Genomic DNA, 19265 nt, shown 5'->3' with positions numbered 1-19265 from the left:
CCTCTGGGGCTTTAGGGTTGAAAACACCCCTGCCTGGGCACCACTGTGTTCCCTTCTGGGCAACACGCCTGGTCCAGCCACCAGCCTTGCACGGAGCCTGCTCCTGTGTTGGGGCTCAGTGCTCAGAACAGCCAGCCAGACCCCACAATCACTTACTCACACACCCCCTCCCTCCTGGGACTGAGTGCACAGTCTCAGGGGCCGCAGGATCGACAATGGAAGCTTGCCTTCAGGCACAGCCCAGCGGGCCAAGTTGACAGGGCATCTCCTGCTGTGAGCCTGACAAAGCGAGCAAGAAAAATCCTGCATCAATAGCTCACTGCGGTCTCCACCTCCTGGGCTCCAGCGATCCTCCTCCCACATCAGCCTCCTGCGTAACTGGGACTCCAAGTGTGCACCACCATGCCCAGCTAAGTTTTTTAACTTTTTGTAGAGATGGGAGTCTCACTATGCTGCCTGGGCTGGTCTTGAACTCCTGACCTCAAGCAATCCTCCTATCTTGGCCTCCCAGCATGCTGGGATTACAGGCATGAGTCACATTCCCATTTTTATAGATAAGGAAACTGAGGTTCAGAGGGAATACTTTTGGTCGAGTGGACAAATGACAGGGGTGAGGTTCCAACTCTTGTCTGTCCAACTCCTCAGGTGAACCCTTTCTGCTGCAGGCAGGACAAGAACTAAGTATTGGGTCAAAGAGGTCAAGATTGGTTCTGAAGCTCCCCAGGGTTCAGAAATTTGGAAAAGTAAAATTGATGCTGATGTAATTGGCAGAGTTCAATTTCAATTTCCTAAGCACCTCCCTGCTGCACCCCTTGAGAGTGGGGAGGAGACAAAATTCCCAAGCAGGGGGAAGCGATTACATTTCATTCAAATACTTGGCAACCTGCCCCAGAGGGTAATTAGCATTGAATGCTGAAAATAGGGAGAGAGCAAAGGCTGGGTGGGGCCCCTGGGAGAAGTGGCAACAGATTATTGTTTAGAACTGCGAGTTTCGACAGCAGTGGTTTTCTTCCAGAGAAGAGGTCTGCCTTGCCTTCCTCTCCAAAGCCCTCTAGGTTAGATGAGAATGATGCCAGTGAGGACCTTGGCCATCTCCCATCCCCACTGTTAGGACCCTAGGACCCAGTAGCAGTTCACATCAGTGAGGTTCTGCCTGCGACACTTTTATCCACAGGCTCCCTAAACCTCACACCGGTCGTGGCCCAAGAGAGCCTATTGGTCCCCGGGTTGCTGTGTCCACAGCAGGCTGCCATTATGTATAGGACCCCTGGCTGCAGGAAAGGTTTACTGAGCACTTAATATGTGAAAGACATTCTGCTAGTGCTTTGCGGGGAACAGAGGTTAGATCCACCTCTCGTCCCCAGGGAGCTCACAGCCTCATAGAAGCTCTACTCCTTGCTCAGAGTAGAAAACTCTCCGGGGTGGTACTCCGATGTGGTCTTAAATAACCCCAACCACAGATTAGGAAGGTTTCCCTTTTTCAGTTTTGTTTCCATCTATCAGAGCCATTACATCTTCAACACTTCGCTACCACTGGCTAAAAGTCTGTGGCAGGCAAATGAGATTGGTTTTCCATCTATAATGGCGATTTAATTATAAAATAAATCTATTGCAGTTAAAAAAAGAAAAGGTGGCTGGGTGCTGCAGCCCACTTCTGTAATCCCAGCACTTTGGGAGGCTGAGGCAGGAGGATTGCTTGAGCCCAGGAGTTCGAGACAAGCCTGGGAAATATAGTGACTTCCTATCTCTGCAAAAAAAAAAAAAAATTAGCCGGGTGTGGTGGTGCACACCTGTAGTCTCAGCTAATTAGGAGGCTGAGGCAGGAGACTGGCTTGAGCCTGGGAGGTCAAGGCTGCAGTGAGCTGTGATTGTGCCACTGCACTCCAGCCTGGGCAACAGAACAAGACTCTGTCTCAAAAAGAGAAGAGAAGGGAACGGAAGGGGAAGGGAAAGGGAAGGGAAGGGGAAGGGGAGAAAAGGTGCATCCAATTGAAGAAGTATATCCACTAAGTAATAGTACAAGTGGTGACCTTTGGACGTGCCAACAACTAAGAAAGAGGTAAGCAGCTATCTAGAATTTGAGAGAACTCTCTAGAAGGGGAACACACTGCCCTCACCCAGCACCAGCAACTCACAAGTATCCTGTGGAATCCCTGCCCCACGTATTTCCAAAATATGCTAAAGATTCGAGGACTTTTCTTTTGGCCCAGGATCAACTGGTAAAGGACCTCCTTGGGATAGGAGAGCCATGAACAAGTTTGGTATTGTTTTCCGTGAGGATGCTTCCCTCCCTCCACCAACTCCACTCCCTGGGAAAAAAATTAACATAAACAAAAGCACTTGGATTCAGTTAACACTGGGTGAGCTGAACATTGTTTCGAAACTAAAGTTTTGTTTTGTTTTGTTTTGTTTTTTTGAGACAGACTCTCGCTCTGTCGCCCAGGCTGGAGTGCAATGGTTTGATCTCGACTCACTGCAACCTCCACCTCCCGGGTTCAAGTGATTCTCCTGCCTCAGCCTCCCGAGTAGCTGGGATTACAGGCGCGCACCACCACCCCTGGCTAATTTTTGTATTTTTAGTAGATACGGGGTTTCACCATATTGGTCAGGCTGGTCTCGAATTTCTGACCTCGTGATCCACCTGCCTCGGTCTCCCAAAGTGCTGAGATTACAGGTGTGAGCCACTACGCCCGGCCGAAACTAAAGTTTTAAGATAATTCAAGGGGCAGTGGTAAAACAGAAAAGGTCTTCTACCCAGAGATAGAGAAAGAGAGAGAGGTGAGGACTTGGGGCCAGCAGTTCCATTGTTGAAGACTCAACTCCCAGCACCAACGTCGGCTTTAGACCTTAGACTCCCAGAGCATGGTGAGACCCCGTCACCCACCTCTTCTATGTAATTAGAAATGTCAATGACACTCACCCACAAACACCTAACCTGTATGCCAACGTTGAAAGTAGTTTATACTTCGGGATTGCTAACTTACTGAATGCAAAACTTTGCGTAAGATGGTTGAATAGACTTTTGTTCTTGGGTTTTGTATAGATTTGGGGGGTTCTCCCACTTTCCTGCCCTCGCTTTTTATAGTAAACACTGGTTCCTAAGGGAGGGTGGGGCTATGACCTGGCCCAGCTCAGGGGCTGCCGCTGTGCCCAGGCTCAGAGTGTGAACGTGTCAACTGCAGGATCACTCTGCTGTCAGTTCCCTGCTGGTCTGTTAGCCAGTCAGTCAGGAGCCTGTCCCGTCTCTTTCGCACCAGCTAGATTCCCAGGCAGGCAGTAATCATCAGAGTTTTCTCCACACAGACCCCCTGCACTGGGGATACTGGGAGATCAGGAAACAGTGACTGCCCTCACAGATGCAGAAAATGGCCCAATAATAGGGAACAAAGTAATCTCTCATTGGCTGGGCATGCTGGCTCACATCTGTAATCCCAGCACTTTGGGAGGCCAAGATGGACGGATCACCTGAGGTCAGGAGTTCGAGACCGGCCTGGCCAATATGGTGAGACCCTGTCTCTACTAAAAATACAAAAATTAGCTTGGCATGGTGGCGCGTGCCTGTAGTCCCACCTACTCAGGAGGCTGAGGCAGGAGAATTGCTTGAACCCAGGAGGTGGAGGTTGCAGTGAGCCAAGATTGCGCCACTGCACTCCAGCCTGGGCGACAGAGCAAGACTCCATCTCAAAAAAAAAAAGTCATCCATTGTCATGACACACAGACACACAGTAGCAATGACAGACACATTCCTAGACCGGCAGAGCAGGGCTGGGCCCCAGACCATGCCTCCTCCAAGCTTGTCAGTTTACAAATAAGGAAGTAAGAGTTCAGGGTTACTAGTGGCTCACACAAAGGAGGGCCGGAGCGTGTGTGCATGTGTCATTTAATTACTTAATTACGGATGAAAAAATCTTCATTGAATCAGAATAGAACTTTGTTCTAAGTTTGCTGGAGCAGAGAAGAGGTTGGAACCAGGTCTGGTTGAGCTACTTAGGCATGGTGGGGAGACCGTGGGGTGGAAAGAGCCGGGGAGGGGGTACCTGTGGTGGATTCTGACCCACCTCTGTCTATGCAAATGGCTGCTTGGTCTATGAGCAGCCTCTGTATCTAAGCAAGTACAGAAGCACTAAGATTGGTACTCCTTTGGAGGAAATATTTTGACGTGCCGTGACCAGCCCAGCTCTGAGGCCTGGAGAGAGCTCCCTTCTGCCTGCCCAATTCTGGGGAATGTCCCCTTCTGCCCTCAGGGGTGCAGTGCCCACACTCTGGAGCTGGTGGCCATAATGGTTGTCTCCACAGACCATTTTGGGCAAGTTGCTTTCTGTCCCTTCTCTCCTAGGGGGAGGTCAGGTGATACTGGGACACGGAGAATATTCGAGTGTGAACCATCCTTAAATGGAGATGATTCTGTGCACGCTCCAGGCACTCATATGGGCACATGCCCGCCCACATGCCCACAGGGCTTGAAGCAGGAGAGGTATGGGGGTGGGTGGGTTGTGTCTTCTCTCCATGGAGAAATAAAAAAGTTGGATGATTGTGGCTCATGTTAGAGAGAAATAAGGAAGTGAATTTTTTGGGTAGAACATTTTTTAGTAACACGAAACTAGCATTTGGGTGGGGGAAATTGTGAGACTATGACTGGAAATTCCGGGGATCTCCATTGGCTTAGGAAAGCTCCATTTGGTCAGGCTTCTCCCGTACTGGAAGTGGGAACTGGAAAGTCAGAGACTGAAGCTATTTGCCTGGTATCTTGGGCTGTAGGTGTCTCTTACCTCAGTTTCTCTCTCAGTAACTGCTCTCTTCTCCTCCCTCAGTTCCTCAGATTCCACCAGCTAACCTTGATCCTCAACACCCAGGCGAATCTGATCTTTCATCCCTCATGGCCAACAACTGCCCTTCCCTGACTTTCTTAGTTCAGATTCTGATTGTGAATCTGATTGGCTCAGCTCCTCCTTTTGAGTCAGGAGACAAGACCAGGGATTGGCTGAACCCCATCTAGTCAGCTGTGGCTAGAGGAGTGAGTGTGTGTGTGTGTGTGTGTGTGTGTGTGTGTGGTGTCCTGGGATGGCTGCTTAGTGCAACAGGTGCTGTGGTAGCTTCCTCAGCATCAGGGAAGCTGCAAGCAGGCCCTCTAGGTGTGTCTTAGTTTGTTTTTTATTGCCTATAACAGAATATCTGAAGCTGAGTAATTTATAAGGAAAAATAATTTATACCTTACAGTTATGGAGGCTGAGAAGTGCAAGGTCAAGGGGTTGCATCTGGTAAGGGCCTTCTTGCTGGTGGAGTCCTGAGGCAGTGCAGGGTATCACATGGCGAGGGGGCTGAGCATGCTAGTTCAAGTGTCTCTTTCCTCTTCTTTTCTTTAAGAGACAGAGTCTCGCTCTGTCACCCAAGCTGGAATGCAGTGGTGTGATCATAGTTCGCTGTAGCCTCAAACTCCTGGGCTCTAGAGATCCTTCTGCCTCAGCCTCCCAAGTAGCTGAGACTACAGGAGCTGACAACCACATCTGAATTATTCTTCTTCTTATAAAGACGTCAGCTCCACTTGTATGATAACTCATTAATCCATAAATGGATTAATCTGTTCATGAGAGCAGAGCTTCTTAAAGGCTCCACCCCTCAATACTGCCACATGCAGGACTGTCAACCTTAATCTTGGAGGGGACATTCAAACCAGAGCAGTGTGTGTCCTCTTAGTTGTAGAACCAAGGAGCAAAAGTAGTTTGTGGCAGAGGGAAGTAGGATAACTGAATTTCATCATCTGGGGGCGGGGGATTGGGGGTGTCTCATCCCATTCACAGGCCAGTCCCCTCTTCTTTGGGAGCTGCCATGTTGGCACTGAATGATCCCGCCCCTATCCATGGTTGAGTGGACCAGGAGTGGACCAAGCTGGGACAATCCAATGTCTTTGGGAGCTGCCATGTTGGCATTGCATGATCCAGCCCCCATCTGTGGTTGATTGGACCAGGAGTGAACCCAGCTGGGCCAATCCGATTGTCTCTCCTGGGCACTGGGATTGCAATGCACTTGCTTGGGGAGCCCTGGGGAGGCAAGGTCCTGCTGCAACAACAAGGAGGAGGAGAAAATGGGTCTACAAGTAGAGAAGAACAAAGCAGGCACAGAGAGAAGAAACTCAGAGATAGGAAATGGGTTGGACTGGTAACTGACCAAATCTCTGCTTCCAGTCTCTTCTGGAGTACTGGCTGCCTTCCTGCCCTTGACTGTCATGGACGAACCCCCCTTTTAATAAACTATTCTCTTTGGTTATGCCAATGGAGAGGTTTTCCATTACCTGCAACTAAATTTTTCATTAATATAGATATCCAATAAAATAATGCTCGTAAGAGCAGGTATATCTCTTCCAAGGGACTTACAGGTATTATTTTACATAAACTTCTCAACAACCCTCCGTGGAAGTTGTTAACATTCCCATTTCACAGATGAAGAACTGAGGCACGGAGAGGCTCACTTGCTCAAGGTCACACAGCTAGTGGAGCCAGATTTGAGCCCAGGTAGTCTGACTTCAGAGCCTGGGCCAGAGTCCATCATTATAGACTTTTTCATTTACAACTGCTAGGAGATGAGGGCTCAGGCCTTCTGAGCCCACCCCGTCACGCGCTCACTGTAGCCCTGCACGCATACAGAAAACTGGAGGAGTTGAAATCCGAGGAGGGACGTTTGCCCTCTGTCCCCTGCTGCCCTAATCACTCCCGCCCCCTGGAGGTAGGTGAAGAGTCCAGAGTCCCTGGGATTCCTGACACTGCACTTTGAGGTGATAAACATTAAACCCACTGGTCTTCCTTACTCTGAGTGCCCAGAGACACCTGGGACCACGTAGAAGGAGGCTGACAAGGAGACTGGACTGTCCTGGAGGTGTGCCACACAGTCACTCTCACCTTCCAGAAGGGCTTGTGGGCACACCCTCTCTCTCCCCGACAGAGACTGTGAGGCCCCGTGGTTAGGGGCCTAGGCTGGGAGCCACATGCTGGGGGCCTGATCTTGGTTTAGCCTCCAAGCCTCCGTTTTCATTCTCTGTTGAATGGGGATCCTAATAACCCCTACCCAGAGGAGTAAATGAGATAATGCATCCAAAGGGCTTGAAAACCTGGACAGGATTAGGAAAATGTTGACGTATGATGGGAGAAAAGCAGGGACTCTCAATATGTATCATCCTACGCACCTATCCTTTTAAAATTTTTTTTAAAAATTAGATTTGGAAACATAAAAACCAAGGTGTTAAATGGGATATCTCTGTGTGATAAGATTACCAGGTGTTTTAGTTTACTTGACTTTTTGCATTTACACTTTCTAGCATGAACCTAGACGATTTATATATTTTAAAATATATTGGACTTTACATTTATACAATATTTTTATTATTATTTACTTCAAGGTGCTTTGGCAAAGTGCTTGCCTAAATCCTAAAGCCATTGTGTGTGGGACATTTGTGAGTTGCCTCTCCAGCACCCACTCCCCTCTTCTCTTTTCAGGGCAGGTTGGGTGGGTTGAACTCCACTCCATCTCCAAGGGTGGGCCTGGATTGGCTTAAATCAATCACTGTGGTGACAGGCTTAGGGAGCTCGTCGTGGAGGCTGGGTCCAGGAGATGCAATTCCAAGACTTTGTTTGGGAAAATAGGTTTTCTTTCTTTCTTTCTTTCTTTTTGATATATTAACAGTGACTTCCATATATCACCTGGGAACACCTGCTTGGGTGAGAATGGGGCCAAGAGGGAGGAAGAGGAGCTGAGAATGGAAAGACAAAAAAGCAAGGTCTTGATTGTATCACTGAACCACTAGGAAGACGCTCTGGATGTAGACTTTTTTGTTTTTTTTTTTTTTGAGACAGGGTCTCACTCTGTCATCCAGGCTGGAATGCAGTGGTGTGATCACTACCCGCTGCAGACTTGACACCCCCATACCCCCTCCACCACCAGCTCAAGCCATCCTCCCACCTCAGCCTCCAAAGTAGCGGGACTACAGGCACGTGCCACAATGCTCAACTACGTTTTGTGGGGTTTTTTTTTTTGTTGTTGTTGTGTTTGTTTTTTTGTAGAGATGAGATTTTGCCACATTGCCCAGGCTGGTCTCCAAGTCCTGGGCTCAAGCCATCCTCCTGCCTTGGCCTCCCAAAGTGCTAGGATTACAGGCATGAGCCATTGTGCCCTGCCTCTGGTTATAGACTTTTCAGCTTAGTGAGCCAATACATTCCATTATTTTCAAAACCAGTTTGAGAAGTTGTATTTTCTGTTACTTGGAGCTTTCTAACTGGTGATGAAACTGGTACCAGAAGTGGGACGTTGCAAGTAACAGGCCCTGCACTGCGGGACTTGCAGAGCTGACAAGGTACGTGCAGGAGAGCTGGACCCCAGGCTCCCGGCTGGGAAGGTGGCAATTCTCAAAGAGTTGGTAATTAAAGAATTGGTTACTCCACAGCCTGCTGACTCTTGGAATTTAAACCATGTGCCTACATAAGGCTACTTCTTTAGGAGACTTGTGGGAAAATTTTAGCATTTTGAAATGTTTGGCTGGCCACTTCTTTTGGTGTTTAGTAAATTCCTACAAGAAAGAAATATACTTCTTTTGAAACGGGCCTGCTTGAAAGGAGAGAGGGAAGAACTATAGCTTTGCTAAGAGAGGCCCTTTGGACTTGAGTCCTGCAATCCAAGTTGATGGAGAGTCCAGGAGTCCAGCCCAAAAGCTTAATTCTCTACTCCAAGCCATATTTAGTGTAAGGGGAGGCCAGGAGGTAGGAGAGAGCAGGAGATAAAACTGAAGACTCTTCAGGCCCCTCCTAAACACATCCTGTTAAGTATTCTTTGTTTGACAAGCACACCCAGCTCCTCTTCTCATGTTCTTGCTGGGATGTAGACGGTAAACAAGAGGCCAATTACTGGTACCTCTCTGCCCCTGTCCATGGCTTTAACCTGCCAAGATAGAGGCCATCCATTAAAACAAGGCCTGGAGGAATGCATAGAGCTCAAGGTCAGTTGTCAGGAGATACGTACTTTTAGGTTGTGTTCTGGACACAGAGATGTCGAAGGTCGCTGGGTTGGGCTACTGGTCCATGCATTTCAGCGGAAGCAAATAGACAGGACACCGAGTAAGCCTTTAAAAATATTGTTGGCTTGGTGTGGTGGGTCACACCTGCAGTCCCAGCACTTTGGGAGGCCGAGGCAGGCAGATCACTTGAGGTCAGGAGTTTGAGACCAGCCTGGCCAACATGGTGAAACACCGTCTCTACTAAAAATACAAAAAAAAAAAAAAAAAAAAAATTACCTGGACGTGGTGGCATGCACCTGTAATCCCAGCTACTCGGGAGACGGAGGCAGGAGAATTGCTTGAACCTGGAGGCAGAAGTTGCAGTGAGCTGAGATCATGCCACTGCACTCCAGCCTGGGCTACAGAGCAAGACTCCATCTCAAAAACAAACAAACAAACAAACAAACAAAGAATATTGCTAAAAGAATCCCCCATGTGGCCAACACCAGCTGCCATTGCCCAGGCCCTAAAGCCTCCTTAGGTCCCTGAATTTGCACCTAACAGGAAGCGGGATGCTAAAGAGTTACAGCATCCCAGGGGAAGCATCTCCAAGGCTTACATCAGCTGTATCCACAGAAGACAGGGAGATGAAGGCTGGGCTCAGTGGCTCATGCCTGTAATCCCAGTACTTTGGGAGGCAAACGTGGGTGCATCTCTTGAAGTCAGGAGTTCGAGACCAGCCTGTTCCAACATGACGATACCCCATCGCTACTAAAAATAAAAAAATTAGCTGGGCATGGTGGTGCACACCTGTAATCCCAGCTACTCCGGAGGCTGAGGCAGGAGAATCACCAGGAGGCAGAAGTTGCAATGAGCCGAGATCGTACCACTGCATTCCAGGCTGGGAGACAGAGAGAGACTAGGTCTTAAAAAAATAAAAAATAAAAAAAAAGAAGAAGAAGACAGGGAGATGGACAGGCAGGCTGAGGTACAGGCAGGAAGATGGATGAATCTTAAAGAAGATTTTATCAGAGTTGTTGAAAACCCTGTGTCAGACGTGAAGGAGATCTCTCTGACGTCCTGGGTGTAGCCAAGCTTTTGTCCTACTTATTAAGGATGGCTTCTTTTATTATTAATTTTTTTTTGAAACAGGGTCTCATTGTGTTGCCCAGGCTGGTCTCAAACTCCTAGGCTCAAAAGCAATACTCTCACATCAGCCTCCTGAGTAGCTGGGATTACATGCATGTGTCACTGCACCTGGCAGGGATAGCTTCTTTCCTGCCTCCGTTCTGGAAAATACCGTGGACTGCTAAGGCTGGGCCTGCCTGAATCTGTTTTGGCCTCTGGAATCCAGCCCCCCTTGACCCTTCCTCTTGGCTTGCCGCCTTCTCCAGGGCTGAGAATAGGAAGCAACATGCTCTCTCTGAGCTTGGCACTTCTTCACAAGTCCCTTTAGAAATAAAAGACAAAATGAGGACACTGTTTGCCAGACAATGGGGTTTTCTCACAGCGCAGGCTCCGGAGGCCTTTGTTAGAGGGACTGCCTTTAACGGCAGCTGGAGCTGGAAGACAACCCGGGCCAGGGGCTGGCCCGCTGTTAGGGTACTGAGCTCAGAGCTGACTGCTAGGGGGGACCTGGGGCCTGGGGATGGAGCTGTGGGCGTGAAGGGACACGGTGGATTGGAACAGGAGACTGACTGAGATAGAGAAGATGAGGCTGGAACAAAGACTGGAGTCAAGATAGGATGAGGTCAGGAGCTGGGGCAGGATTAGAGGAACAAGCCTGGGACTGGGGGAAGGCTTGAGGGTCAGAACTGGTCCTGGGAAGGCATGTCACACGCTGCTCAGGAGCCCAGGCATCAGGCACAGGCAGCCCGGGTTCCAACCTTCCTTCTTCCCTGGCTAGCTGGGTGGTCTTCATCTCAGCTCCTACTTCCCTCATCTTCAATCCCCTCACCTTCCCTCCATTGAACACCCTATTTAATGCCACAATCTGCTCCGCTTTGGTGCTCCTGTCCTCCTTATCTGCTCCAACTCCTTATCCATACTCCTATTGTCTTTTTAAATTTATTTATTTATTTATTTTAGAGATGGAGTCTCGCTCTGTTGCCCAGGCTGGAGTGCAGTGGCACAATCTCAGCTCACTGCAACCTCCACCTCTCGAGCTCAAGCAATTCTCCTGCCTCAGACTCTTGAGTAGCTGGGACTGCAGGGGTGCGCCACCATGCCCAGCTAATTTTTTTGTATTTTTAGTAGAGACGGGGTTTCACCATGTTGGCCAGGATTATCTCGATCTCTTGACCTCGTGATCCGTCCGCCTCAGCCTCCAAATGTGCTGGGGTTACAGGCATGAGCCACCGCGCCTGGCCTATTCATTTATTTATTTAGAGACAGAGTCTCCCTCTGTTGCCCAGGCTGGAGTGTAGTGGCACAATCTCGGCTCACTGCAACCTCTGCCTCCCAGGTTCAAGTGATTCTCCCGCCTCAGCCTCCTGAGTAGCTGGGATTATAGGTGTGCACCACCAACCCCAGCAATTTTTTTTTTTTTTTTGTATTTTTAGTAGAGACGGGGTTTCCCTATGTTGGCCAGGCTGGTCTCGAACTCCTGACCTCAAGTGATCTGCCCACCTCGGCCTCCCAAAGTACTGGGATTACAGGCGTGTGCCACTGTGCCTGGCCCCTGTTATCTTACTAACTTACTTATTAATGTTTGTTGCTTATTATCTACCTTCCCAACTAGAGTGTCAGTTCCGTGAGGATAAACATTCTATTTTGTTCACTGGTATGTCCAGTTCCTAGAAGGGTGCCTGGTGCAGAGCAGGCATCCAATAAACATTTGTTGAATGAATAAGGTTGCCAAGCCTGCCTGGGATAACAGCCTGCTCACTGGAAAGGTGACGATGACAACAGTGATGGTGCTTTGGTGTTGCAGGGAGGAGCAAGTTAAATCTCACCTATAAAGATCTTTCCATCAGGCTGCAGGCACAGAGGAAGTCCCCAGCAACAATAGCTCATATATGCTTCAGTTTCCCCGTCGTACAGAGAGAATAAACGTCCCTACTTTTATTAGCATCCAATTGCCCTGGCCACGGCAGCATTGTCAGTTTAATGATGCTGCTTCGGCTGTCGCAGTCTCTTCCACCTCATGCCTTTTGGTTCATTTTTTAACTGAGTTAAAGGTGGGGCTGTAGGTGGCACTGGGAATCAAATGGCTGAACCCGTGCTCAGGCCTGGGCTTGAGATAAAATGACCCCTCAAGTCCAAGCATCAAAACAGACCAAGGTTTCCAGGCCCCCTTGCCTTTAAATAGATTTCAGGCATTCTTTTCTCCAGTCCTAAGCCACAGCTGACTCCTCACTGCCTCTCCATGAACAGACCGCGGAGTTTTGTTTTTTCTGTCTCTCTCCATTCTTTCTCCTTTATCCCTGTCTACTGAGGTCCTGGCTGTCCCCCTGCCCCACCCTACCCTATGTTCGTGGGCTTCTGGCCTCATCTCTAACTTAGCTTCTAATTTTTCTTTTTTCTTTTTTTTTTTTTGAGGCAGATTCTGGGTGTGTCACCCAGGCTGGAGTGTAGTGGTGTGATCTCGGCTCACCGCAACCTCTGCCTCCAGGGTTCAAGCGGTTCTCGTGCCTCAGCCTCCCAAGTAGCTGGGACTACAGGTGTGTGCCACCTTGCCAGGCTAATTTTTATATTTTCAGTAGAGACGGGGTTTCACCATGTTGGCCAGGCTGGTCTCAAACTCCTGACCTCGGGTGATCCACCTGCCTCAGCCTCCCAAAGTGCTGGGATTACAGGCATGAGCCACCACGCCTGGCCTAACTTAGCTTCTAATTCTAATGCCTGGTGAACTTCTTAATTTTTTTTTTTTTTTTGTCCCAAGACAAAGTCTCACTCTGTTGGCCAGGCTGGAGTGCAGTGGTGTGATCGTAGTTCACTGCAGCCTCTAACTCCTGGACACAAGAGACCCTCCCGCCTCGGCCTCCCAAAGTGCTGGGATTACAGGCGTGAGCCATCATGCCTGGCCTGCCTAGTGAACTTGAAGGTCTAGTTTGTGGCACAGGCTCATGGCATGCACTTAACAGATATGGAATAAATGAATGAATGGAAAAAGCCCTGGACTGGGAATAGTAAACCTGGTAACCAAACCCAGCTCTGACCCTGACCTGTAAGTTAACTACTATCTCTGGCCTTGGTGTACCCCATCTATCGTGGGGGTTGTAAACACCTGCCCTGCCCACCTGATGATACTGCTGTGAGGCTCAAAAGACATCATTAGCTCTTAGGCACAGGGAGCTTGGAGGTTAAATCCAATTTGCTTAGTTTTCAACAAGGAAGTGGTGCCCCAGGGACAACGATGGAGAGAAATCGAATGTAATGAGCTGTTGCCACCAGCTGAGTGGTCCTGAAATCGTGGCATCTGGGTTGCGCTTAGAGACTGTCCAGTTCAAAAGGCCAGAGGGAATCTGAACCTCGATGGGAAAAGTGACTGGCTCAGCTCCCCAGCAAGCCAGGGCAGAGCTGGAGGGTGGACTGGAGTCTCCTGGTTCGAGGTCCAGGACTCCTTTCCGCTGTGTTGACAGAGCCAGGAGGAGGGGCACCCGGGGAGCAGGGGAGGCAAGGGCTGCTGGATGCCCCATCTCAGTTGAATTCTCCTTGAGGGACCCAGCCCAGGAGCAGGGTAAGAGGGTGTGAGGGTGGAAGATGGCAGGGCTGGCCAAGCAGTATAGTCCCTGCTGCTGATAACCAATCCCTGAACTCCCAAGGTGGAGGGACTCGAGCGCAAATCACAGACACAGGGGGCCTAATGCTGGCCATGTGGCTCAACCAGAAGTGCCCGTCCCTCATAGCTTTGGGGAGATCAGAAGTCAGGGATAGGGTCGGGTGTGGTGGCTCATGCCTGTAATCCCATCACTTTGGGAGAACGAGGCAGGAGGATCGCTTCAGCTCAGGAGTTCGAGACTAGCCTGAGCAACATAGCAAAACCCTGTTCTCTACAAAAAAATACAAAAATTAGCCAGGCGTGGTGGTGCACACCTGTAGTCCTGGCTGCTGGGGAGGCTGAGGTGGGAAGATCACTTGAGCCCGGGAGGTCAAGGCTGCAGTGAGCTGACATCATGCTACTGCATTCCAGCCTGGGCAATACAGTGGGACCCTGTCTCAAAAAAAAAAAAAAAAAAAAGGCAGGGGTGCTGGCGCCACGCTAGGTGCAAGGGGTGCCTCCAATTCCCTCTGGCTCTGCCTCCCAGCCTCTGTCCAAGCAACAGGCAGATTTTCCACACCTGGGGACTTGCCCCTGGCTCACTGATGATGATACCATCTTAAGTCTCCTGGAATCCTTAAACCCTTCCTTGGCATTTGTGAGCGAGTATTGAGCCCCTCCCACGTTTTAGGCCCAGTGCTGGGTGCTTTCACCCGCAATTTCTTACAGAGGATGGCATTTCCTAAGCTTCATTCATTTGCTACCTCCATGATTTTTGCCATCATCACCCAACCCATGAAATACATAAATAAATAGTATTTACTCAATGTTTTGACTCACTTTTAAAAAACATAAACTTATCTGAAAAGGGAACCTATGTCACTCCTCTAAATAAATAGTATCAACCAAAAATACAAAAAGAAACAAAAATAAATACAAAGACATTCTTGGTTTCTGGCACCAGGCCCCAGTTCTGGCTCCATCCTTACTGAGAAGTCACATGATCTCTCTGGGCCTCAGTTTTCTCCTCTGGAAAATGGAGCTTTTGGAAGTTAATGCGTGCACAATGCCTGGCCCTGAGACTGGCATGGAGTGAGTGGAAGAGAGGTTGCCCGACCTGACTAAAATCGGTTCTCTGGACAGACGCTTTCTCTCTGCTCTAGCCTCAGTTTTCTCCTTATGATCTTCAGGGGAAAGGTGGCTTCAGGAAGACTGGGGCTTAGATGCCGAGGAAGGCAGGGTTCCCGGGGAATCACAGTCTGCGCCTTCAAATTTCTTACGGGCACAGATTGTTCCAGGCAGTCCCAAGGGCCACTGAGAAGACCCTCCTGTTAGGAATCAGTGAACTCTCTGTAGCTGGAGGCATTCAAACAGAGCCTGCAGACTTCTCACTACGAAGTTGTCCAGAGAATTCAGTGCTCAGAGGAAAGGGAGTGGTTATTCCATCAGAGCTGGTTCCCCAGGAGCGGGAGCAGGGCCTGTAGCACCCAGCGTCTGTCCTTGGCTCCCATCTATCCGGGATTTTAGCGTTTCCTCTGTAGTTTTCAAGCATTCCCTCATAGGACTCTCGCACCAGCGAGAGGCCAGGGGAGATGGTGTCTGCCTGTTAAAGAGGGGCAGGCTGGTCCACATAGGTCAAGTGACTTGGCCAAGGTCACCAGAGCAGAGTTTTGAACTTGAGCTGTCTGACTCAACTGCCTGGGAAGTGCCTGCCCCTCCTCTGGCATCCAGGGAGCATGTCCTGGGGCTCTGGCTGGGACATAGCCGGATACCTGTGGGCCCTTTACGTCTCTAAAGAGAGAAAGAGGGAAGGGCCCCTGTGTAGGGGCTGGTTTCCCTCCAGATGCCACCCCTCCGAGGTCCCCTTCTGCTGCTTCTTGCGGTAGCCAGGGAGGCAGCCCACGGGCAGGGAAGCGGGGGTGGGGGTGGAGAGTCAGAGGTGCACGTGGACAAAGACAGAGAGACTGGGACACGTGCGCAGAGACGGATAAAGACAGAGACCCAGAGAAAGCCAGATATGTTGACAGACACAGAGACAGACGCCAGAGAGGAAGGCAGACAGACAGACGGGCGGAGACAAAAACTCCCACTAAGAGACGCAGAAGGAAGATGCCGACGGTAAAGACAAAACAGGAGACGCGCGCAAGGAGCGGGTCAGAGCCCAGGCTCTCTGAAAGGAAGGGCTGGGTTGGGGCAGCCCGGAGGCAGAGAGACCGAGTGTGCGAGGCGCGCGAGGGACACCAGGGCCGCGCCACCCCAGCCCGTTCCTAGCTCCGCTCCCGGCAGGGGGCGCCCGGGCCTCGTGGCACGACCGGGCTGCGGGGCGCGGGGCTCGGGCCGGGGGCGGGGCCGGGGCCGGGCTGGGGAGGGGTTGGGGCCGGGGGCGGGCTGCCCGGGCCTCACTCGGGCCCCGCGGCCGCCTTTATAAGGCGGCGGGGGAGGTGGCCCGGGCCGCGTTGCGCTCCCGCCACTCCGCGCCCGCTATCCCCGCTCCGCGCTCCCACGCGCTTGTGCCTGGACGGACCCTCGCCAGTGCTCTGCGCAGGTAAGGACTCGACGCTGCCTCGCGCCCCGGTTCCCCAGGGCCCCCGCGGACGTGGTCGATCCCCTTCTGCATCCTCCGCTGGCCCCGTGGTTGAACTTTAATGGCAGGGCCAGGGTCTCTAGCTCCACGCCGCCCACAGCAGCCCTTTCGGGACGCCCCGCAATTGGTCCTGCCCGTGTCCTCCCGCGCATCCCAAGCTCCCGGCGCGCGCTCTGGGCGGGACAGGAGATTGGACGTGGCGCCTGCGGAGCCGGCGAACTCAGGGGACCGCGCTCCGGACCGCCCTGCAGTCCCAGGTCTCCTACCTCCCGAGCCGCTGCCTGGGACCCTGCCCTCTGTCTGGGCACCTGCCCTTGGTGTCCCGTGACTGAGCCCCTCCTGGTGCCTCCTTAGCCGTAGCTCTAGAGACTTGGGCTGCCAACCCCCAGGCCTCGTGGCCTGGAGCCCTCCCAGGCGTCCCACCTGACCTGGTGGGGTCTAAAGCAGTTTGGTTTGGGAGGAGAAGAGGGAAGGAGGCGCTTGGAACGGGGGGCATGGCGGGAGGAGACAGAGGACACCCGCGTGGGTGTCTGAGAGTGGGCACCGCAGCTGTGGGGCAAAGCTCTGGAGCCCGCGAAGCCGAAGGAGCCTGCCGCCCCCTTTGGGCTGTGCGAGTTGGGCCGCCCAGGGCTGCTTCCCTGCCCAGTCTTGGTAAGAAAGGGTTAAACGCAGGTCTCAGCAGAAAGGCAGAAGGCCGAGGAAAGCCTCCCCAACTCCCCATTGTGCCTTATGACTCTTTTTCAACACATAATGGGGTTGAAGGCGGGGCCTTTACAAAGGCCTCTGGGTGGAGGGCAAAAATCCTTGAGATCAAAAGAGGGGGCGATTCTTAGGCCAGGAAGGGCTTTGGGCCCTGGGAAAAAGTCAGAGACCGCTCAGGTGGGCCCAGCTGTTCAGGGAGGCAGGGGTTGGGTCCCAGCCTCAGTGTAGATACTGCAACTGTTTTTTGAAGGCCTACCGTGCGTACAGGGACCTGCTCTGACATCTCACGTACATCATTTCATTTTACAAATGGGGAAACTGAGGCTTAGACAATTTAAGTCAGTGGTGGGACCAGGGTTTGAATCCAGACTCCAAACTCTGCAGCCCTAGCGTCCTGCTCCCACTGTGTTGCCTAAGAGATAGGAGGCTGAGCTTTGGTTTTGCCTTCGGGCTCCTCCTGGGCTCAGCCCGCTCTTCCTCCACTCTCCAGTCTCGCCCTTTCCAACTCTTTAGTCCTCCCCACCTGTGGGTGTCCCCACCCTGTCCTGCCCCAGCCATCCCACTCCCTGGCCCCGTGCATCTTGTTCCTGTGTCACCTTTTTCTTTTTTGAACTGAATGCCTGTGAATTCCCTCAGAAGAGGCCCCTGGACACAGCTTCTCAACATCCCAACTGGTGAAGCCTAGGCTGAGTGATGATCCCGTTCTGTGTCCGTGAGCCCATTTGTAAAAAGGGGTGTATTCCCCTTTCGGGACTATTGTGAGGAATAAAACTGAACTGAGGCCAGAACAAGATGCTATCTTCATTCAGCAAATACTTAAGCATCCGCCGTGTGCCAAGCTCTGTTCTAGGTGCCGGGAATGCCGCAGTAAATCAGCCAAAAGCCCTCTTCAGGATTGGATGTTTGCATAACAAAATTCTTTCACGCTTTGAAACTGTCAAAATTCACGGTGTAGACTTGAAATCAAGCTATTCATAAGGAAGGAGATTAAGGCGCAATCACCTATAAAATGGGTCGGCCAAGCTTTGGCCCTCACTTTAGCAGAGGCAACCTTGCTGTGGGACCTGGGATCAGTTCTGTACCCTCTCTGTGCCTCGGCCTCCTCCCATAAGCTGTGGAGATCAATAATGCCTACCAGTGGTGAGGTCTAGATACGATGAATGCTTGCGAAGGGTTTAAGTTGGTACCTGTGCTTAAGAAAATCCTGGCTATCCCCAGCTCTCTTCTCAGCAGAAAATGCAATGTGAAGACTGGAAGTTGGGTTATGTGCCTACCCTGCCTCTGAACCTGTCACCCACTTCTGCCCAGGCCCTTCCCATCCTGTCGGGCTGCACATGTGGGGTGGCATGGTGCCCTCCTTGCTCACACTCAGATGCCACCTTCTGTCGCCATCCTAAACACAGCCTGGGCTGGGAGCGCAGAGCTCCATGATGAGATCAGTCCTGGAGCCATCATCTCTGCAGTGCTTCCTGCCCTCTGCCTGTTCTCGTGCCTCACCATGTCCCAGCTCAGGACCAAACTCAGCCCTGTTCTGTCCCATGACTTACATACCCAACATTCCCTGCAAGCTGGATATGATCTTGGAAAGGGGAAGTGAGTTGCCCAGAGGCACACAGATGCTACCTGGGGAGCTGGGGCTGGAGCCTGTGTATCTAGAATAACAAATCTAGCAATCTCCATGCTGTACCCATCTCTGGGCATGAGACCTTTTAATCCAGGGAGTAGGATCCAGTAGCAGAGCCCGAGTTCTCACCTTGAAATCAGTCTGACTTGGCTTTTTAATACAAAACCCAGAGCTCCGAGAGAACATTGCTGGGAGAGTGAGCAAGCTGGGCTGAGAACCAGCACTCAGAAATCTCCGTGTGGCCGCAGGAATGCTGACTTGGCTTCCCAGCACCATGTCGTCGTCGTTGGCAGGCTGCAGTTGGGCTTTGTGGTATGTTAGATTTGTTTTTTTCTCTTCTGGAGATGTCCTCACTTTCAGAGGGCAGTTAGGGGCAGTAGACTGGAGGTTCATTCCCAGCACTGCCGTATGACCCTGGACAAGTCACCTTCCCTTTCGGAGCCTCAGTTTTCTCATCCGCAATATGGGTTAACATTATATACTTTGCAGGGTCGCAAGATCATGAATGTTTTCCAACTTTGGGCTGAACCTGCATTGATGTTATTAAGACATTCATATTTCCTGTGGAGCAATTTCAAAAGCAGTTAACTTTATCCCTACCAGGTGATCCTGAGGGCCTGAGGGAAGTCCACGTTTAGGTTACAAAAGCCTACACAGCAGGGAAAACACTGGTTTG

At 51.1% G+C, this 19265-nt stretch overlaps 1 protein-coding gene across 2 annotated transcripts in view; it reads left to right on the top strand.

The window, feature by feature from the left end:
• The first annotated feature begins 15703 nt into the window (after window positions 1-15703).
• The window catches only part of ALPL (alkaline phosphatase, biomineralization associated), a 69380-nt gene continuing 65818 nt past the window's right edge, over window positions 15704-19265 (top strand). The window contains exon 1 of one of the 2 annotated variants that reach the window (XM_063631665.1): window positions 15704-15797. The gene's annotated coding sequence lies outside the window, so the exon portion shown is untranslated. Of the gene's footprint in view, window positions 15798-16086; window positions 16225-19265 lie in introns of those variants that run through there. The other variant, XM_055262457.2, reaches the window with a different exon arrangement.

Source organism: Symphalangus syndactylus, chromosome 22, assembly GCF_028878055.3.
Source record: "Symphalangus syndactylus isolate Jambi chromosome 22, NHGRI_mSymSyn1-v2.1_pri, whole genome shotgun sequence".
NCBI lineage: Eukaryota > Metazoa > Chordata > Mammalia > Primates > Hylobatidae > Symphalangus > Symphalangus syndactylus.
The sequence above is the reverse complement of the archived record's forward strand: the minus strand, read 5'-3'. Positions and strand labels throughout refer to the sequence as shown.